Here is a 24,222-nt window from a genome sequence, read left to right on the forward strand (position 1 = left end):
CGCGTGGCAAATACACCTCCCGTATTCATGTGTAAGATTGCATTTTTGCCAGAAACTCAAGCAGCAACAAAATCCAAATTGCTCAACGTTGCCAAAGAGCTTCACTCGTCAGGAAACAATATAAAAAAGCGAAATTAATATTAAATACCAGCTTAGGAGAAAAAAACCACACGTATTTGGTCAAACATTACAGCTGCAGCGATTTCAAACGGAACAACAGTTAAATACTAAATCGAAAAAAAAATCTGTCTTCAAACCAAATTCCCCCGGTTATGGTGTGTTGCATATATTATCGCGGCTCTGTTTCAGTGGCACACTGGTGCAGAGACCACAGCGTTCTGGCAAGAGTGGGGGTTTACTGGCTGCATATGTAGGCAAATGATGGCTGCTGGAGTTGATGCCTTCATTAGCTGCACAGTTTACAATATTTTACCTCCATTTGAGGCTCATTAGGACGGGCATGCATTTTGCACGCTTTTATTCGACGCATTTTTTTTGCATTACTAATTCAGCCCTAATTTAAACACACATCTGTTTATTTCAGTGCAGTAAACCATTAAAGACAACGAGAATAAAAGTGAACATGACCCGTACAAAACGTATATTACTGGACAAGGCAACCATGCAGAATAAGCACCGTGTTTCTGCATCTCAAACACGTAATCATAACAATTATGCTTAATGTTGCATGTAATTAAATCATTAATAAACTTTTCAAACCCCAGTAAGTACATTATGCAGGGGCTCGCAAAGAAATGTAATGCTAAATAATTAAGACACTGGCAGGAAATTAAAATAAAAAAATGCAAAACTGCAGCCCATGTCTCAATTAGTTCGGTGTGTTCTGCAGCCATCGACGAGTGTATATATGAAACGTAGATTTGGCATCCGTTTTTTTGCTTGTATGCTTTTCAATTGTTAATATACAGTACACTTTTTGCCGAGCTAACTTTGGTTTGAATACGCATGGGAGCTCTTTCTGTTGCTCAGACAAACACTAAAGTGCCATTTTAGCTACGACACATGCCAAAGAGCTGTCACCAGGTATGCAATGTAGCCCATCTTTGAACACTATGCGTATCGCTCATTAATGTGCCACTTCATCAGACGACTAAGGCTCCGAAATGAAAGTAATGGCAATGATGAAAATGTACAGCATCAGTTAAAATGTGTGGGGCGGGGGATGTTTGTTCTCATGAATATGTTGAAAATCATCAGAGAATTTAGTTTTGATTAAAAAAAACTGTTGTGAATTGGGGCGCTATTTTCCACGCACTCAGGCTTATTTTGAAGGTCAGGGTCCTGTGTATGTCATAGTCATTGAGAGTCAAATATTCTGCCGTAATTATGGCTTGAAATTATGGCATTTGCAGCGATGTTCCACAGCTCTTTAAACGTCCACAAAACAACTACTGCAAAACAACTACTGCAAAACAACTACTTTTAAAAATATATATTAAAAAAAATTTAGAATCAAAATGTGCATGAAAGTTGACTCGTATTAATGCCGCTACCACTATTGCTTTGTCATTTATATTCACGGACACGGCGGCAGATGGAATTATTGAATCGATTTCATTGGACGTAATCCAAGCCTGCTCTTTTTCTCAACACAACATCATTAATTCACGCGGCCAAGTTGAAATCTCAACTTGTCTGTGAGCCAGACAAAACAGGTAGCCTAATCATTCTTAATCACGATCTGCCACTCTCCCAAAAGAACACCCACATTTCACACGCAGCTTTTTGTATGGCTACGAATGCCCAAGTTACAAAACTATCATGCTAAGTTGTTTTATTGCGAACAACTCCACCAAACTGTGCCTACTATTTGTCACTGATTAAGTATTCCACTGCCAGTGCCTTGACCACCAAACCATTGCTAACACTGAGTAAAAGTACACCTAATTATAGCTGGTTCAGTCCAACGCATGATTGAATATTGCCTGGGTAGCACTGGATATGCACACTGAATAGCGTGAAGCTATAAACGCCGGAATGCTGTTCCTGTTGTCTCAATGTGGGTTTCTGTGTGTAATGTTCAGAATTGTATTTCACTTGTGTATGATGTACAGTATATCAAAAATGTAACCACCACCACTGGCTCAGGAACAACAGTGAATATCACCACTGCTTCTTTGAACAATGGGTATTATTATTTGCAGTTGATAATTGACCCTACCTACCCTTGTTCAAGTTCTGGCTTATTTCCCTATGATTCATTGACAGTCGCCCATATTTAAATTTATTCCAAGTGTCGCTTGCTGTAAAATGTAGCTTAGATGGGCTGTCTCGAACTCCCTGTTGTATAGGCTCTTCCACCAGCGTTAAAATATAAATACCATACCTCCCGATATTGCACGTCCCACTTTTATAAGGTGTCTTGAGAGGCAATCGCATTGAAACACAATATGAATCCAAATTGTATTTTTTTAATTGCATTTGTTTTTTTCTCCTCTCCAAACGTCAGGCTGGCACGGTGAATGCCTAAACAGGGACATTGTCCCTCGACTCGTCGCTTAATCCCTGTGGACCGTGACTTGCGTTGTGATAGCATCACGTGACAGCACACACTGCCATGCCTACCTCCGCCTGGTGTTTGTGACGCAACGGGCCTCATTCATGTTGCGTTTGTTCTGGCACATTTGTTTGAAAACATTCTGGTCTTACCCAGGTAAATTCCACAACATTTATCCCACCCAATTCACGCGCCAGTTTTGGCACCATTCGCCACGTGGAATGAATGGAGCTCCAATGTGTGAGAATTTAAGGATGTCCCGATAAGACCGTTCATCAGGAGACATTGTCAAAATAGGATTTCTATCAGGACTCATGTCTTAGAACAGTCTTGAACTGTTAGTCACCAAACTTCTCTGGCCTGTCTATCTCTGCAATGATGGAGGGCCATTGCCCTATTATAGCAGTGTTATCGATGGAATTTTTTTTCTTTAAGTCTAAATAGCAAGAATTAGTTTCTTAGACGAGCAAAATTATTAAGTCGATGTCACCACTTTAAGTAAGGCAGTGACTATCATAGTAATGGGTAGAGCATTGAAAGTGGGAGGAAAGTTACAAATCAAACAGGGTGCATATTACCTAAAACCACAAAAGACGTGTTGAAGAAGAGGACAGATATATAACATGAACGGAGACCCTCGACGAAAGAATGAATACACAAAACGATGGTCAGAATCTTTGTGTGCCAGCGTTGTTCAGTACTGTAACATCGCTTGCATTTCTTCATTATATTTATTTTAAAACTAAACTATTTTTTATTGCGCCAGGTAGGGCTCACTGAGCTACGTAGCTCGTTTTCATAAGCGACCCGGCCACAAATGATAGCCCAATGAAGTGGCTTATCACGTGGAAATTAATAACATCCAAATACTCTAAATGCACGTTTATAAATGTGGAGGGAAAAACCGGAGGACTTTGAGAAAACCCCACACGACCACAGGGAGAGCGTGCAAACTCCAAGTATAAAGGCGTCAGCGTTAGGATCGAACCCACAACCTCCTGCATACCAGGCAAGGAATTCTAACATCTCACCACCGCTGCGCTCCATCGTAGCATTGTTCAAAGGAAGCACTACGCAGCCATCCGGTAGCTGACATGATTATTGCTGCAGGTAACGGAATCAATGTGCAGCACTAAAACCAAGGGGCACGACATACGGTGTTTACTCTGGTTGGCAGTTATTTCGAAATGGCATTTCATTTCTGAAAAGGTTAAATGTGCATTGGCATTCTGCCACTATCTCTGCGTATCTTTAGCCCCCTATTGAGTTAGTGAAGTATTCGAGGTTGCATAAGCAACGATTTTTGAAATATGCAGCCCCAGATGGCATTACATATGCCACACTATCACTAATCACAGCCATGTGGCCTCAGTCATTTTATTATTATGATAATAGGTTTGTCCACTTTTTTCTGGCAACAAAACAGGTGTTAAGATGTTAAAACACCAAACTGAAACCTTTTTACAAGAAATCATGTGTGCATTAACCACAATGCTTGTGGTTATAATGCAAACAAAATAACACACTCTGATAATATATGCATTGTCCTTGAAACTTATTCGGTCCACACCAGAGACAGCTTTCTTTTGAGCCTCGTCTCAAATGGTGTTAGACCAGAAGACGAAAGGCGTGGACCAATCAGTTTCAAGGACAATGCATATATTCTCAGAGTATATTAACGCTCTGCCCCCCTCCCAAAAAAATATATTAAAAATGCTTCAAATCGCTATAAACTGTTGTCATTGTAGTGCGTATTTAATGTGTCGCTGCACTCTGATGTTGTAGGAGAAAACATTTATTAAAAAAATCTATTTAATTAAGAACGTGTTGTCTATATTTATTTAAAGTTGCGCATTTTGATGTGACGTCACATTCTCAACCCCCCCCCCCCCTCGTCACACATCGTCATAAATGTCTGACCCCCCCTAGGTGCGTGACGTCATTTATGGACGGCCCCTTAACGCCTGTTTTCTTGCCAGAAAAAAGGGGAAAAACCTATTATCATATTTTAGTACTAGCAAAGGCGGTCCCATGATATTATTATGTTTACGCTTTTTATTACAAGGAGGATTTGCTGTGATGTGTCATTAAGCAGAAAGTTTAGGCAACATCGCAGCACATGGAGTCTGGGGAAATAAAAACCCCCTGGTGGATCGTGATGATTATATAGTCCGGAGCTATCCCTGGAGGCGTCCAATAAGAAACCTTGCTTTATTCAACACAGACCTGCAACTGCATACAGTTCTAAATGGCATTGGTTTCATGTGTACAATGGTGACATTTTTAATAACCTATTGAATAGGCTTTGTCAGTGATAAGTACATCATTATAGTGGTACGTTGGTAGATGCGCCTGGACTATGTCCACAAGAGTGAGCTCACCTCCCTCCCTGCCTGTTTGTCCAATGTGTAAATGTTTACATGACACGGAGGTGGAGAGAGAAGGTGGCAGACGTGAGCACGGACATTGCGAAGTAAATATCCCTGGGATCATTGGCTTGGAAAAAGACCAATATTTATGTGTCCACACATACAACACGTAGTCTAAGTCAAAGTTCGATATTTACAAATCCCCATGCCTTACAGGATTGTAAAGCCCATTATAAACATACAATGAAAGAATCATTGCTGCTGAGATTATGATTACATATTTACTTCTTTTCTGTTGGGTACGTATTTACTTCGCATCAATGTTAAATTCCAGAGGCTTAGAAAAATGAAAAATGGTCATCAAACTCCTATGTCCTGTGTTATGGCTGCAGCTATCTTACCGAAGATTTTTTTCTTTGTCCATGCTTCTTTGCACATTTTTCAGGTATCCATCTATATGTTCTCTTGATGTCCATGTGGCTGAACCATACGTCAAAGCAGGTGGTACGTGTTGATTACAAACTTTCTTCTTTAGGCACATTTTCCTACGTTTCAACATTTTCCGCCTCTTTTTTATTATCCTCAAACTCCCAGCATATAAACAGCCCTCGTAGAATGCTGATGACCGCATGGGTACTGCTTGCAAATGACCCCATGTAGAGTATCCCTTTCGAGTAATTTACTCCCTTCCAGAAAAATGCTCAATAATTCGAGGACAAGATGCTGATGTGGCTTCGATCCCTTCGGTCAATGTTCACTGTTGCGCCTAAACCAATTTAGTGCATCGTCCCTCTGGCATGCCACACTAAAAGTCCCAGTGTGCGCCAGTGACATTATTCGTCACACAATGCAAGCTGACTTGTACTGAGACTCATCCAACCGCAGCTATAAGCCTCCCCTGGCTGCAGACTGCCACTGCCATTCTGTAATGCCTGCAAGTCCAAAGGAGTACTACACTACGCTTGTCAGTGAGCCAATATTTGTTTTTCCACATCCAGGGTGATACGTTTATAGAGACCTCACTGATTGCTAATAAACCAGGGTTGTTATATGATACCCGGTAAACAATTACCGGCTCTGAATGTGAGGAACCGGTAATCATTTCCAATGAAATTTTCGTAATGAATGCACCGATTTTGCACGTGTTAACGTACAAACCACACGGCGGCCTAAGTCATGGTACATTATTTCACCCCGTATCTTAGTAAAAAGGTAAAGATGCAACCTTGCATTTGCTTGCTCGCATCACCGCTGGCTGAAGTGCCTCCACTAGAGGGAGCTCTAGAGGATATTGGGCCAACTCTTCCATACTGACCGCAGGTGTTCGCAGAGGTGGGCATAACCATACTTTACCCAGCCACATAAGCACTGGGCGAGCGGAATTCAAGACATTTGATAGATTGTATGAGTACACTCTAAAGGGGCTCTAAAGCGCTCCATCTCAGCAGTGGCGTGAGCAACTGCGATACTTTTACCTTTTTTTGAGTGAATACCACGTAGCGATACTTGTCAATTAGACCAAGAGCGTGTATCTCTAGGACTTTGTGTGGGAATTGCTTTCGTATTTGCACGCATTTTTTAACTGCGCAAGTCCCTTCACCTGAATGCAAAACGATTTCAAGCCCGATCATTTCAAGCGACTTTACTCACCTTGTACCGTAGCTTAATAAATAAAGAGTCCGTCTTGCCCCCCACATTTCCAAGGAACCCAGAATGGATGGCATGGTGAGCGGTTTGTTCTATGAACAATTCAACTGATGCACAGCAAGTGTGGAGCCAATAACTCGCCCACGCTTCTGTTTTGTACCAGCCTGTGCTTTATGCTGCTGTAGCTTAACCAGAAAACAAGGCACAATCATAATTCTGTCCGCAACTTTGCATTATCGATTCTAATTCAAGTCTACATAGTGCCTGTTCGTTTTCAAATTGCCAAGTGATGAACTAAGTTCTGATTTTTATGGCCACAACCATAGATTCCGTTCTCTGTGTTAAGATTCCATTTCATTTGTGATCAATATTCATTTATTACTCGTGAGAATGAAAAAAAAACGATGGTTAGTCTTGCAGAAGTAAGTACTGTAAAGGTGCAGTCTTGAAATTGCTTGCTGTCGCCACTGCTGGTCGAAGGAACTCCACTCGAGGGAGCTCTCGATGGCCCCCGTTGATAACGTTTGACTTACACTTCCACACTGAAAGTGAGAGTACCCACCACACTGAGAGTGAGAGTACCCACCGCACTGAAAGTGAGAGTACCCACCACACTGAAACTGAGAGTACCCACCACACTGAAAGTGAGAGTACCCACCGCACTGAAAGTGAGAGTACCCACCACACTGAAAGTGAGAGTACCCACCACACTGAAAGTGAGAGTACCCATCACACTGAAACTGAGAGTACCCACCGCACTGAAAGTGAGAGTACCCACCACACTGAAACTGAGAGTACCCACCACACTGAGAGTGAGAGTACCCCCCACACTGAAACTGAGAGTACCCATCACACTGAAAGTGAGAGTACCCACCACACTGAAACTGAGAGTACCCACCACACTGAGAGTGAGAGTACCCACCACACTGAAAGTGAGAGTACCCACCGCACTGAAAGTGAGAGTACCCACCACACTGAAACTGAGAGTACCCACCACACTGAAAGTGAGAGTACCCACCACACTGAAAGTGAGAGTACCCACCACACTGAAAGTGAGAGTACCCACCACACTGAAAGTGAGAGTACCCACCACACTTTACCCCACCGCACGCAACTTGCCAATTGACTATCGGCGGTGCACCCATTTAAGCTGCTGGGCGGAGAAAGGCGAGGGGACATTTAATAAACTTGTACCATTGCCCATGACAGAGGTTTTTGGGTTAGATCGCGTTCAGTTATTAAGAATTCCTCCTGTTTTCGTCTTAAATGCTCTGGCTGTCGCCTGATGATGCCGGTTGTAATTACCTGCGAAACCTTGTACTCGAATTGTAGATGTTGTGGGTTTATGCTCCAACACACCGGTATGCTGAACTAGTAACGAATTTGCATGTTTTGTTTACATGACAAACCTTACTAATTGGCTGTGTTGGGTGGTGGGGGATTTAACACCACATTTACATTTATGCGATCTAACCCAAAAACCTATATTTTTGATAATATAGACTTAAAGCTTTCGTGACTGCAATAATTCATATTCTTTGCGTCTTTTGGTAAAGCCACGTACATAGAAAAAATAATAAAAATAATAACAATGTCACGACGTTTTGATCACAACACAAGCAATCGTCTTCAGGTGAAAAAAGGGGGAAATCTGCCGAGGCAGTCTGTTTATAAAGGTTTAGAGGTGGGCGGGGCAGCTAATGTAATGAGGGAGAGGTCTCTGTAACCTGCAGTAGGTCTACACCAATCATAGAGCTGTTTATAAAGGTTTAGAGATGGGCGGGGCAGCTAATATTAATGTAGGAGAAGTCTCTGTAACCTGCAGTAGGTCTACACCAATCATAGAGCTGTTTATAAAGGTTTAGAGATGGGCGGGGCAGCTAATGTTAATGTAGGAGAGGTCACCGTAACCTGCAGTAGGTCTACACCAATCAAAGAGCTGTTTACAAATGGTTTAGAGATGGGCGGTGCAGCTCATGCCAATGTGGGAGAGGTACTACGGAGTTGTGGGGGGGTGGCCATTGTATTGTGAGAGATTAGAATGTCAATGTAAGAAATTTGAAGCTCGGCGAGAGCTCGGACAGCGCAGTGGTCACATGGAGGTGGAAAAGAATGGCAAGCCGCCATTTACTAGCACAGCTAACGGTAGCTGTGTTAGTGGATGTAACTCAGAGAGTCGAAAATAACTACTAGGTAGGATAGGAACATCACAGCCAGTTATGACCTAAACTGGTTAATAACATCCTTCCAATGATTGCTCAGCTTGTACCCATCTTCTCGATTTAAATTGTGCCTGTGTTTATATATCTGGATGGTGTCATGAACGAAACTTTGTTGATAGCCAGTGGGTTTGCAGAGTATCTTCGTCTTGGCAAAATCAATTTTGTGTGTGCCCACAGTGTTAAAATAATGATCAGCCATGGTTGAGGTATTGGTCTGACCATGTTTCAGATCTGCCTTACGTTCACGGACCCGGTCCGAGATATGTCGCTTAGTTTCCCCAATGTAACTGCTGCCGCAGACACAGCTTAGTTTGTAGACACCGGGGTATTGCATGTCGGGGATCGCATCCTTCACTGAAGGGATCAAATCACGAATTTTATGTACTGTTTAATCGTACCTAGATCTTGTTTTTGTTATTATTTTGATTATTTTTTTCTATCTACGTGGCTTTACCGAAAGACCCAAAGAATATGGATAATATAGGTCGCGAAAGCCTCAATGTTAAACTTGTTCCTTTTTAAATTTTGATTTAAAGCTTTCGTGACTGCAGTAATTCATATTCTTAGTTTTTTCGTTTGAGTTATGGTCGAAACGTCGTGAGAATTTTTTATTGTTTTATATATATTTTATTATTTTAAATTGTTCCTTTTTTTCAACTTCCGCACCGGGAGATCAAACCGGCGACCTCTGGATTGCCAGCCCGGTGTGTGAACAATCACACTGCGATAGAATCCTTCTGCATCTGTATCAAGATCTAAAGAAACAGTCGGCAGCTCATGATGGCGAGCGAGATGACGCATGGTCAACCTGCCTACAGACTCCGTTCCTCGTCCCCATGTATCAGCTTCCATTTTACTCACCCATACCTCTCCAGTTGAAGACACTGCCTGTGTTTGAGTGTTGGTGGGGAGTTGAATGGATTGTACCGGTGAATGTCACCTGAAATCCACGTTCTGTCTCTCTCCGTGACAAACACTCTGACGGATCCACTGCTCAGAGGCTTTGTGTGACGGTAACAAATTACATCTTGATGCTTGCCGGCTCCCCACGTCACATCGTCTTCCAGTCATGCACTGCAACGCACGCCCTCTATTGTAAAAGACATAGGCACCATCGAGGCAACTGGGGACTCCACGGAACATACACGGCAGTTATAATCAGATATTATTTTGCACGCTATACGGAAATGTGTGCAAACAAAAATAAACCAATTATTTATTCAACAACTTATTTTTTTTAAAGGCATGTGACAACTGAATGGTGCGTATTGTTTATATCCAAGGGATCAAATAAAAACACTGCTGACCAATTGTCATTTTGGACAAATTGTGTTAAAATCATGAATATTTCACCTTGACATTTTCTTAAAACAGATGATTTAGTGATACGCGTACTGCGTTGACAATAGTGCAGAAGCACGGATGCACAAAAACATTCGTCAATAACCAGTGTTATCGATGGATTGTGAGTTTTTTGTTGTTGTTAAAGTACGCTTTAATGACATTGAGCAAGTGTTGGTAGTGTCAGTTGTTTGTGAAAAAGGGTATTAACTGTAAAGTCATCAGTGCTATACCCACCAATGCATCCAAGTTCCTCCGTTGTCACCATTACCCAGATTAGATTTCGATTCCCGTTTCTTTTTTTCTGAATGCCAATATACGGCGGCTGCCACGTTGAATGATGTCCTCTTGTTGACTTCGGCACTCATAATACTGACAGCACTGTGGAGAAATCTTAAGAAATCATTCCTCAGCAGATGCACACCCTTTTTATTTACTGTACGTATGGCAGGCTGCAACTGTAGTGCATGTGTGTGCTGGCGTAATCGTAGGAAAATTACAAATTTAAAGATTTATCTGCAAGATACTCGATTGAGATCATGCATAGCATCCTCACCCTCTTTAGAAAAACTACTGCTGACTCTGTCAAACACAGTATATTTGTAATAGCGTTGCAATTTGAGAATGCTCCGAATGCCAAATGTACTCATGATGATGATGATTTTGCAAAAGCACCACTCAGCCACTTTAGAAGGCCAATTGATGGTAATGTGCAAAGTTTAATTCATATTGTCACACGATTTCCCAGAAATTGACAAATCTGATAAATGCAATCACGAGTACACCATTTATTATCCGCGGTATACAAAATGGCTTTTTTTTTTTAAAGTATAGTTTTTAGAGCAAACTGCTCAACTCATTTCGGATAAAGTTGATGATAATAATTTTTTTTTAATTATTGCTTTTTGATCCCTAACCTTTGTTTCTCGCAGCGGCTTTTGGCTCGCCATCGAATAAAGACGGTCACTGCATCACGCGCTTTCAGATGCGCTTCTGCGGCCGTCTGGGACGCTCTTTCTTCTGACATTAGGAAGCCACTGGAGCTTTCCACTTTGAAATCATCTAGAATGAAAACGCATTTCTTTAGAACTGCTTTTTGTGCACACTTCCGATTCGTGCGGTTAGTTATGTATGTTGCGAAAGAAATTCAACATACAAAGGTAAGGCACAGAGTCTAAAACTTGCAATTTTGGAAGAAAAAAAACACATTGCAGTTGAAAATAAAGCAGCACGTTGAACAGGTTTAATAACAGTGACAAAATAACATAGAATACCCGTTATCAGCTGTACAGAATTCGATGCTCTCTGAGAGCATCCAGTAAGTACAACAGCCACCATTTGCCACTAAGTGATGGCACCGCAGCACTTGTGCCAGGCTTGGTGTATGTTACGTACTTCCATTCATTACACACTCGCACGCACGCTCATGGTTCATGTGATGCGTACGACTTTTAGCAGAATGTAGTGGATTAGGGGCAGTGGAATGAGAACACTAAGAAATACGCCCCGCGTGGCGTGTGTAGAGGGACACAATTTGTGGAACAGTTTATACTGGTAGGAACCTCCTGGTTACACCAGCCCACAGGGGATTATTGTGTCCGTCCGTCCGTCGTGCATCCAAAAATGGGAGGGGTGGGGCTGGGTGGAGAGGGGAGGGTGGGGAGGGGCTGGGTGGGGAGGGGCTGGGTGGGGGGTGGGAGGGGTGGGGCTGGGTGGGGAGGGGCTGGTCACCCCGTGGTGCCCTTATAAAACTCAACGTTTAACCTACTCACGCCGGCTTGTGCCCGCCCTCACAGTCGGGCATATTTGCGGAATACACCACGTGGTGCCGCCGTTGACCCTGGAATGTGTTACATAAATAGTTGAAACGAAGTGGACACAACAAAGAGTGGTCTTGGGCATGGTTTCACTTTTTCAATTGTGTTTCAGTCTCACTTGTTTTGTATGGTGACCATGCACTGTTGTCGTTTAGCGCATTGTATTTCATCTGCAATCACTTCCTTACCGAGTAATTATCTCAAATTTGTTTCGGCGACTCGAGATGCATCGCATGGGAGGCGCGATATGAATGATAAACGATGATAATGGTAGTCGTGATCGTGATATTACCCCTTGGATTTATGTAAACCATACATAGTAACCGACGGTGTCCGAACATCCTATTTTTTAATTGGTTGAATGCAACCGAGTCCAACAACAACAACATTGCAGTATTCGCACCGCTTTATCGGTAAATCCTGTTGGGCAAACTTTCCACGGCGAAACGAGGAGCCATGAGAGGCTGTAAATTAACTCTAATCGTTATCGCATTTTGTTTTTGAGTCATTCGCATAGCGCAAGGCGTTGACAGCGGCACAATCTTTCACAGACGCAGCCTGCAGGAGAATATGTATGGTTAGCATTGTTGGCTACGTACGGTGCGAAAGAAGTTCAACATACATACTGCACATATACCAACACTACCCATAGACTCAACACTAACCGTAGACTCAACACTGCCCATAGACTCAACACCTCACCTCCGATAAGTACGGTTGGCTACTTACGGTGCGAAAGAAGTTCAACATATGTGCATACATATGTTAATGTACCTGCTGTATTCATCATGGCGGCCATGAAAATGGAATCTCTGCAACAAGCAGCAATTGCCCTTCTGCTCGTCCATGTGACGTCGTCTTTTCCCTGCGGATCTGTTGGCCGCGATACTTTTGCTTGAGTGGTAAAACAAAATCTAGAGAAACGAAATGGAAAATTGAACACGAAGTGCTTTGAAAGCAGAATGGGAATGCAATTCATATAGATTTCTGCAATAATGGGGACTGGATGAGAAACAGAGAAGCAGAGAAGTAATCAAGGCTTAATTTTCTGATGCAATGTTTTCTGCGGGCACTCAGCCCGTTTGGGGGATTATTTTCTGGAGCTCAGCCCCAGAGTGCTCTGGCTCACATTCAGCCCCTGGAAGCCAGGAGAGATGAGTTGGTCAATCATGTCGCGAGCAACGACAGAGAAACTGGCAGCAGCATGACATCAGCAGAAACCCTTCATACTTCTTTTAACGCTGACCCTCAGTGTATACAAAAACATTCAATGACTCCTCTGCATTGGTTTGTCAATGCCATTGTTGCTGTGCGTGCTGCTCACCACCAGCAGTTTCTGATGGCTGTACGCTACCACTGAGATATGATGTTAAAGATTTTCTTTCCCCAAATGCATTGGCAATGCTATTATCTAACGTGCATTTCAGTAATTCGCTTATTGATATATTAAATTAGATTGCTGTCAGAAATCCCTAATGACAAGGAGATTGATTAAATGCCACTTTCACAAGAAGGAACCAGAGCAGTATTAGACCGTATAGATCTACAGATACTGTAGTTACACTTTACATGTGGAAAATGTCATCTCAAAAACAGCTCTTGTCTCATATTAAGTGCAAGGAATCCGGTTATTTTGCCATCACTCGCTGTTGTGGTACTTCACCAATGGGCACATAACATTATGTTGGTAAATGAAAGGCGACGAGGTCAGAACCTACACTTGTGCTCCTTTGTTAACGACAAACCTGAATATTGAATATTTGATTTAGACGGAGCCTCAGGCCAAGAATGAGATCACACTGCCACTATTTCCCTATCTGCAGAGCTCATCGGAGTGACTTTGATTACGTTTTACTTTTATATCGCTGCCGGTCGTAAAAGAAAGTTTGTCTCAGGATATTTGTGTGGATGTTCTCTTTGAAGCAGCTAACCGTAGTTTTAGTCACAGTGGCGAAAATAAATATATAAAGAGTACCCCCTCCCCCCCCCCCCCCCCAAAAGAAAAGGTCTCTGTCAAATTATATTTTCATTTCCGTCCACGATCGATTTCAATCAGACATTCAATCAACCAACGATCTATGCGATTTAGGAACGTGCAACGAGTAGTGCGCATTAGCGCCCAACTCGAGCACATCTCCCCATTGCCCAACTCGACCTGTGCTCTAAATTGTTAGACGCTTGCTTCAAGCATGGGTCGGGGCAATGGAGGAACAAAATATCAACCTGACTGTTTATTGACCAAGCTGGTGGTGGTGAACGATTCCTTATGGAGGGAGCAAAGTATCCTACGTTACACTTGACAGTTTCGCCGGACAATTTCAGGCGATCCATTTGTTCGAAGGGCAGCGTTTATTGTTTTGGTCGCATGCTCTTTGGTTCTTTCGGTAAAGTCACGTAGGTATAACATAAAATAAATCACGACGTTTCGATTGCAACACAAGCAATAATCATCAGGTGGGAAAACCACAGCATCATCAGGTGGGGAAAACCACAGCAAGATTTTTTTTGCTGTGGTTTTCCCACCTGATGATGATTGCTTGTGTTGCAATCGAAATGTCGTGTTTTATTTTATTTTATACCTACGTGACTTTACCAAAAGAACCAAAGAGTATGGATTCCTGCAGTCACGAAAGCTTCAAATCTAGATTGTTGGTTGCATGTTAAGCTCCAAAACAAACATAATACAATTGGTCTCATCATATACTAAATCTAAACATTTTTTTTATTTTACCAGGTAAGGCCCACTGAGCTATATAGCTCTTTTTCAGAAGCGACCTTGCCACAAAGGATAGCCCACTGAAGTGGCTTATCACGTGGAAATGTATAGCAGCCAAATACTAGATTTGAAGTGTTCGTGACTGCCATGATCCATACTCTTTGGTTCTTTCGGTAAAGTCACGTAGGTATACAAAAAAAATCAAATCACGACTTTTCGGAGGCACTTTACCAAAAATAACAAAAAAATAACCAAAGAGTACAGCAGCCAAAGACTATAAACACGTGATGTGGATTAGAAATGTGGAGGAAAAACCCGGAGGACCCGGAGAAAAATCCAAGCGACCACGGGAAGAAGATACAAACTCCAAATATATAGGTGTCGGGATCGAGCTAACATCTCACCAAGTAATAGTGCCCACCTTACAATCAGTCTGCACGGTCCACAAACCCTCCACAGCCGATTCAATGAGCATCGCTTCGTGAAAAGTGAATTTTAGTCACCTTAAGGATCGACTGGCCTCTGCCATATGAATTTCCACCGCAGCTTTAAGCCACCAGTGGAGATGAGCACTGCCCATGTCACAGTTGAACGGGAAGTCGCATTGATGTACAGCCAGAGCATTCGGAGCTGGTACAGTGGTCAGTGCATTTCAGTATGAACCCAGTAACACACGAGGAGTTTAACTCCCGGCCACAGCTAACGTCCGTGGCGAGTGAACCGGTCCAGCGCCCCCCCCCACTTCTCCAACCTGCAATGACCAGCGTAGTGAAGTATGGACAAAAACCCCCATGACCAACACGGCATGGGGACGCCTTCATTCATTGGCGGATTAAGAATGGCTGGAAATTATTTATGTTGTTGTGATCAGCTAATAAGAGAATGAAAACAACATTAGTACCTGACTTAAAGCTTTCGTGACTGCAGGAATTCATATTCTTGGTTCTTTCGGTAAAGTCACGGAGAAGGGGTTAAAAAAAATAACAAAAAATAACAAAAAACGACGACGTTTCGATCGCAACGCAAGCGGTCGCCTTCAGGAAAATAACAAAAAACAACTACGAGGGGTTTTTCCTGAAGACGACCGCTTGCGTTGTGATCGAAACGTCGTCGTTTTTTGTTATTTTTTGTTATTTTCTTTGAACCCCATCTACGTGACTTTACCGAAAGACCCAAGAATATACATTAGTACCTTGAGTAGTGTATTCCTCTGCGCTACTGCATATGTTTTCGCGTTTTGTGCTGTATCACTGTCCGATTATTATTTTTTTTTGGCGAGTTGTACCGCGTTTTGTTCGGAACGGGGCACCCCCGGCATGTGCAGCGAATATGGTCGTACATGGGCTTTAACGACATGCGCGGCGTGATCTGAAAACACGTCGGAGAGCTATTGTCCCTTTGTGTTGCATGGTGTTTGTCATGGCATTGGCATCATCCTGAAGTGCACAGTCACGCTGCCCGGCTCATTACATGCAGCGAAGCAAAAGCGGAAAACGGCAACATTTTGATGAGATTGCAATTTTTTTTTTACACAAAGTTAATACCATTACAGGTGTATTAACATCATGACATCAATTTTTATTTTTTTATTTTAAATTAATGGTGAGTGGACAGGGTTTTATGCACAAATGTAGATTGAAAATGCGTTGGAATAAATCATACATTTGCCATGAGATTGTAATTATTTTAGAATGTTAGCAAAACTACCATAATGTAATATAAAGTTCACAACTTTGTAAGTTTCAAACACTTATCACAGAAGCAATATTGCTCTATTACAGCTGCACATTCATTTTAACTTGGCCTCAATTCCTGCCCGAAACCAGTTTTTTAAGCATCTAATAAATGGCCTCAATATCAGGTTTTTTTATCTTCTCATTTGTTACAAATGGCTTTCAGCTGAAGATAGTTCAACAATTACAGAAGTAGTCTATAAGTTTGAGCGGCAGTAAGACCACATTCCAGAATAACGTATTCAATGAACAAATATATCCCAAGAAATAAATTACATATGTCATATGTAAATTACAGGTGAAAACTGCAAGATAATTGCCTTTATAATCAAGAGCTCGTTGAGGAAGAGGAGAGATAGAAAAAGAGAAATATTCTAAACAAAAGATGTGACGGGCAAATGTTTGTCATTTTACAACAACAAAAAACCCAAAATGATGTAATCATTGCAAGCGATACAATCATGAAAGCAGCCAATATAATAAGGTGGATGACTGGCAATGGACAAATGGCACTCCTTGGGGAGACACATTGAACCATGACACGTGATGGATATGGAATTGTAATGTTTGTGGAAACAGTTTAAGCAGGTATCTACAGCCACAAAAAAAAACTCCTCGCTATCTCAGAAACCATTAATTTTCTCAAATAAAGAGGAGAGAGAAAAAGCTCATAGACCAGATCAGAATCTTTATTTATACTGGAGGAATCCGATGAGCTTTCAAGCTCGTTTTCACAGATGTCCAGTTGGGGTCGGTCAGAAAGTTACAACGGCAAACAATTAAAAAAACGATAGGAGTGGAAAGTATAGGAAAGGTCAGCAAATCACTGACTGCAAATGAACGTTTACTATTTTTTATTTTACCAGATGGTATCATTCATAATTGATTGTGGGTCAGATCACGTGACTTCAATGCCAGTATGTGTCGTGCATCCTCCTCCACCCGTCAGCTAAATACATACATTTCCCACGTGTACAAACCCGCCAATGTTTTATTTGCATTGTACTCACGCACTCTGACCCAAAAATATATTATGAATGATAGCAGAGGTCGTGAAGGCCACGTGTCAGATAGTACAACTGTGGACGTCGTCAAAGAAGCGTGACCACGCATTGAATAAAAAAGAGAGGACGTATTTATAATAAATGTTTATACAGAAATGAAATACATCAACCAATCTTCAATCGTTCATCTATTTCAAAAAGTGCAACGTAAAATGCACGCATAACTGTGCCTTATTTATGGTCCGATGGCGTAACAACGTGATTTTGTTTCATCAACGCATCACGGTTTATCTCCCCGAGGCGCCAACATCCTACAACATACGTAGGTTTGCTTTACAAACAGAAGCACATGTTTATGCAACCGTCAATCTCCAAACCCAGGGCGTGTAAGACGCGGCATCTGTAGGTTAAGCAGCGATGATTCTAAGTGTGCCGCGTGGGTTACACGCGACAACAGCTCGCCTATGACATCCCGCTATCGGAACAGGGCTCGACACTTGTAGAACAAATTTCCCAAGCCAGGGTTGATTGATTATATGAACCGCCAACATTAAAATAACATCAGTCCCTTCGGGCCAGGGCCCGTATGCATAAACACTGATTTATTCATGATTCCCGTGGCACAGATGCGTCAGAACCCTGGAAATGCATAACAGATGGTGCCAGATGCATTTGTCTGCCTCGCTGGCACCATGCAACACGTTTGAATCCGTCGAGAAGAATTTACTTTCAAATAAGATGATTCTTCACTAATGTACTGTCTCTTAATGTATCATGTTTCACAAAGGGCAACGTTTGAATTATGCAGCAATATTTCCAATGGCCATTTTTTTGTATCTTTCTATCTTGTACAATAATCCATGCGTTTTCGTTTAAATATAAAAGGTAGAGACGCAGCCCTGAAATTTCTTGCTCACGCCAGTGGTGACGAGAGAAGAGAGAGAGAGAGCTCTAGCTGGATTATCGAGAAAGAATTTCACCTACTCTTCCACGCTGGCAAAAGAGGTGGATGCACAAAGGCAAAGATCCCCCGAATAGCCTGAACAGACTGTTGGGGCAAGCATTGGTAGCGAGTAGCACCGATGAAGGCCGGCACGGCAAACGAGGGTTGGTGTGGGGGGCCAGCACCACCCCCGGCTGCATTTGTCCCAGAGTAGCGATGTTTACACACTGCACCAGTAACGGACATCAGGCTGAGTCGACCTAGGGGAGGTCCATGGCCGGTTCAGATCATCGTCACCGGTGTTTTCCGTGTGCCGGGTTCGTAGCGCAGCACAGCGCTAACCGCTGCACCTCCGCTCCCCACGGTGGATATACAACACACATGACCGGGTCGCCCAACAAACGGTGGTGCATACATTGATACTCCTGCGTGGATCGTGGCAGGGGGTTTTAAGAAAAGTGGTTCCACCGGTACAACTGCCGCGACGGGAGATCGAAATGGTGCTCTCTGGATTGCAAGTTTCACCATTTCACCTCCACAACATCCTTGCGTTCATATACCGCAGCATTATTTTCCCTTTACACCCTGACATTATTTTTATATTGCATTTTGATTGACAGCCACACAAAATCCAATGACGTTACATTGAATTAGCAATGAATGCCAAGGTGTGCGCAAGTGTGTATGTGTACACATGCGCATGTACGTGCACGTTACATTGCACTGTCTCAAAGTCACATTTCGCTGCTTATGGATAAACCTGGATCTTTATCACTCTCACTTCATTAAAGGGTGCACGAATGAATCATTTAACTGCGTTACCTCTCATCGTCTTTAGAGAGTTTTTAACGTCAAAGGTTTTTCATGCGATATTGAATCCTGAGGTTATTTGCAGAGAAATATGCTGAATATTATGGTTTTGCGGCCTCAAACGTGCATGACTATCAACCTTGATGACCTTGAAAGCAATTTAACTAACATCATGACTTGCTCTTTGCTGAGAGTTTTGTTGTTATTATTAGTCAGTGGAGAGTAGTACGATAGTACAAGACGGATAATTTACAACAAATCATAATTCTGTTACAAAACCATGATAATTGAAAACAACGAAGTGTAGTCACTATGCTGAGAAAGTTAAATGTAATGGCTGGTTGATGAGGATTTTATTAATCCTTCATTGTCCATTAGAGAGTTATTTATAACGAAAATGTTAAGGGAATGTTTGTATTATTATTAAAATGAATACTTAAAATTCTAAAGGTAATACACAGTGCAATTGCATGCAGTTATTTATTTTACTCGCAATTTTTGGTTATAAAGTAACATTTGTGCTGCATTCAAAGCTTGTTACGTGAACAGAGCTCGTAGCTATTTTGCATACGGAGTAAACATATCGGAGTATTGCATGCCTAGGGCACAGCCTCCCTCTCTAACTGATGATGCATGTGGCATAAAACGCAGCTCACATAAAGTACTAGCAGCAACGTCGAAGCAGATTTTGTGGTGCCCATATTCATCCAGCGCCATGGAAATGCGTGGATTAAGACCTGTTGTTTAGACAACTGAACACGTGCCTTTTGATACTACAGTAGCAGTGCTGTATAAGCGCAAATAGCAAAAAGTAAACACATTTCTCAATAACACTTTCCTAAAGATGACATATATAATAGTTGACGTTTCGGGCAATGGGTCTTCTTCATAACAGAGAGATTATTTATAGAATGTGTTGTTTTTTGCTATTTTACATTGCGTATGCTATCATGGTGACTGCATCTATACAATATATAGTCTTGAATACATAATAATCTCTTGAGATGTAATCATACATTTCCCACATTTGAATGAGTGTATCTCATACCGAATGCACGTTAAAACTTAACACAGATCCAGAAAGAAATGCTTTAACTGCAACATTTGGGTGATTAAAGTTTCATATATGAACTGTCCGTTCTGTGTTTTATAATGCACCAGAAAATGCGAGATTCTATACGACGAGCCATTGTGTCAGCAGATTTTGATTTTTAAAATGCGATGCTGATGCGGTGTATGCGAGTGCACTGAATCACTAGCACATGCATCAATTACTGTCTCTAGTCGGAGCAGTGGCGCATGACCTATGAACCTGAAAACTTGCGTTTGATTTTCGGCCAAGGCTAACACAAGCGATGAGTGATATCTGAACCGATGCTGGGGCCTGCGTTTCGTCACCTGGCCACCATAGTGAGGTATGGTCACATGATCCCAATTACTGATAAAACTTGAAGAGGAGGAGGCCTTATTCGGAGCGGATTTACAAAGGGCTAAAACAATATATTGTTGTATTATGTTTCGATTTAAAGCTTTCGTGACTGCAAGGATTAATCTTCTTTGGTTCTTTCGGTAAAGTCACGTAGAATGAGAATAAAATAATAAATTGATAAAATAAAATAACAAATGGATAATGTTATCCATTACACCGTTTTGATTTTAACATGCAATATTTCAAAGCAGCGTTACTATTTTTATCTAAAAATAGAAATAGTACAAGTCATTAAAGTATCAGTAATTTAAACATTTAAATAAAGAAACAATGTACTATTATTGTGTTTATTAGTGTTTTTTTTTTTACAATATTCTTCAGTGAGATGTGGTAATTTTGAACAAAGCCTTCTTGTCAAATTGTTCTCTGTAATAATGCATATGATTAACTTTACTCATGTTAAATTGTTAAAACTTACTCGTAAAATAAAAAAAGCACAATTTGTTTTTCTATTGATGGACAATCTTCATTTAACATAATGGAAACAAATGTAGGGATACTGACTTTATTGCATTTTTATTGCGGAGCAAAATGTGACCTTATAACTGTATCCTGCTGTAAGCGATAATAACATTATGTAGACCAGCTGAAATCTCTATAGTGTCTATATAACTCATTTAATTGACTATATAGATCGTAAAAACAATGAATTAAGTGTGCTTAGGCAAGGCACATCTCTGCAAGGGAGGATAACAGTTGAACGAGACTGGTTGCACACTGGTAACCAATGGAAAATCCTTGGAACTGGAACAAGGGTGTCTCTGTACAACCGACTCGGAGATGGAGTAATGAGATTTGACTGTAGCGTCGCTGGACTGGGAGGGAGGGTTATGGTGTAGGGATGACTTCATTCAGCAGTGGACCGTCGATGAGAATGCTGATGAAGGCCTAATCCCATTACAAATGCGCTGCCTGTGGATTTTTTTTTATGAAGAATGTCAAACTTAGTAATGGTAAAAGATATATAAACGGTTGACAAATGTGTTATATTAGATAACTCATTAACATTTCCAGAGTGCGTTTCAAATGTTGATAAATGAGCGGTCAATTGTGCACGCTGTAACTGTTGTGAAAGGAAACCGGGTGTGCTGCGAACTTAAAATAGTCATATTTGAAATGCATTTAAGTATGCTATTACTTGAGTCGTAATCATAATAGCTTATCCACCATGTAATTATGTGATATTTTATACGATGCAAAAATGGTAATCGATACATTAACTTAAAAAAAATCGTGAATATTATTCTACGACTGTATTTTTAACGTAATGGCAGGTGGAGCAGCCGTTCGAATTCCAACCAGGACTGGAATCAGTAGACAGTGACATCTGAACCAGTCCTGGTTCTACCCCCCCCCCCCCTCCAATAACCTTCACCAAAGAACGTGGTGAAGTATGGTCAACCAAACCCCACGACTGACACGTGGCCTGCGATCGATCTCGGGTTTCTGGGCACATAGCACATTGCGCTATCAACTGCATTGCAGCTCCACCCCATGTGTTCCATATTGTCACTGAAATGATGTAATTACTCTGTTAACTATGTTATGATACGCGTGTGCACATGCAGACATTTAGAATGTATTCTCTTTTGAAATAAAATGGCTTGCATTTTATCACATGACTAATGTAAAAGGGATGTTTTTTGTATTCTGTTTCACTGCAAAGTTAATGTGAAGGACATCCATCACATCTGAAAGGTTTACTGTATTTGCTCTTTTTTAAAACTGTGAGAATTTAAAATCTTAGGAAGGAGTGCAAGTGGATGTTATATTGTCGCGAAGTTTGATTTGAAGACCTCTTGAGGCATTGCAATAAGTGTGCAGGGATACAATATGTTAATGTGACATTTAATCAGAATAAGTATACAGTGTTACAATCATGAGCAATATCAGCAGCAGCAGCAAAACCACACTCACCATTACCACTGCAACTATAAACTCAGAACTGGATTATATTCCCAATCTCATCGTCAACATCATCATCATGTGTCTTCAAAATCTTCAACAACCGGAATTGCCATTCGGGATTACTGATAAGTTTCTACATTTGTACCAGAGGAGTTCAGACTCAGCTTATTGGACGTATATTGCATGGGGAATTGAAAAGGGGAAAAATGCAGGCTTCTTCAGATCACTCTTGTCTGGCCTAAATGGAGCCTAGGGATGGTCTTACAGGCACTGCAGTACTGAATTATATATGAAATTGGCCACTCAACAGTACATACAGATGGGCAGAGTGCCTCCAAAGTCCTTGTTGTGCACAGTATTTGAAATACCTTGAGATGCCATGCACTTTTGAGGCAGCTCAAATAATGGACACAGCATTTCGTGGAATGAGAAATATCCAATGTGATCGAATAAATAAACCAATTCTTCTCTCCACAATCTCCTCCCACGCCACCCGACCCGCTGCCCGTGGAGTGTACACCACAAAAATCTACATTACAGCGATTCGGAACACTGGAGCGTTCGCGTACCTTCGCTGCAATCCCAGAGCAGGGCTTTGATTTAGTAATCCTAACCGAAATATACTCGTAAAAATACGTCAAATATTTGTTGCGCATCAGCACTACCATAAGTAAGTGCTCTCTTGTGCCTCGGCATGTCTCGAGTGCACGTGTAGCTCATTTGCTATTAAGGACTTTACAGTCCCTGTGTGCTGTGGTCCTTATTAAAATATGTAATATCTTGTTAACTAATACCATTATGGGAAAACGAATGCAATATTGTACGATGCATATTTTTTTGTAAAAGCCTTAATGTCGCCGGTGTGGGTAGAATGTGCCTCTGTGGACAGATTTCCTATTAAATTGCTGGTGACTTATACACTCATTGTGCTCCGTGCTCATGCGATACGGGGAGTTGTTGCAATGGCTTGTGAAAACCGTTTGCATGAGTGTGCAATTCGTGCTCTTGTCCGCATGGTGGCAGTCTTGAACAGCTGTAAGAACACACGCTCAATGCCTCCACGTCTGAACATCCTGGCGGCTGCGTAGCGGATAACGGTGACGATTTACATTATTTATCTGATTAATTAGCATGGAAGTTATTCCTCCTCCAATATTTTCGAATCAAACGTCAATTAAATGGAACCACTTAATGTCACGACATAAAACTGGGACTTCATATATTGCTGTAAAGGTGATGTCTTGCTCAAATGGGCTATCGAGCGGTGATCCACCCAACCCCGATTGACAACCCCGATCCAGTGGTGGAAATTCCACATTCCTACGGTAGGGTGAGTCCACAAAGTAGTTGTCTATTTATGATCCCACAAATAAGACGGGGGGGGGGGGGCGAGTCAGCACCAGCCAGGGTACAGACTCGAAACTGTCCCATTGTGAGTGACTCGCCCTGGTGCGAGCCACCCAGCCTCCTCCGACTGCTAATACAATCCCAATTAATGAAACCACTTAGTGTCACAGCATACGTCCCAGACTTGATATATTGCTGTCTAGCGAGTGGCATTTCACCACCGCACGAGTGCTGCACATGTAATTGAGATTTTTTAAACTGTATATTGTATTGTGAGGAAGAATACGCTAAATAATACATGCAGGTGGAGAATGCTTAGTCCCACCTAGTGGGAATGGGAATTGTGTGCCTCTGTCAT

At 41.8% G+C, this 24,222-nt stretch overlaps 1 long non-coding RNA gene across 2 annotated transcripts in view; it reads right to left on the reverse strand.

Moving 5' to 3' along the window:
* Positions 1–24,222, reverse strand: part of LOC116941579 (uncharacterized) — a 74,021-nt gene that overhangs the window by 41,027 nt on the left and 8,772 nt on the right. The window lies entirely within an intron of this gene.

The sequence above is a fragment of the Petromyzon marinus genome, chromosome 12 (genome assembly GCF_048934315.1).
Source record: "Petromyzon marinus isolate PM22_M1 ecotype Great Lakes invasive population chromosome 12, UKy_Petmar_22M1.pri1.0, whole genome shotgun sequence".
Taxonomy (NCBI): Eukaryota; Metazoa; Chordata; class Hyperoartia; order Petromyzontiformes; family Petromyzontidae; genus Petromyzon; species Petromyzon marinus.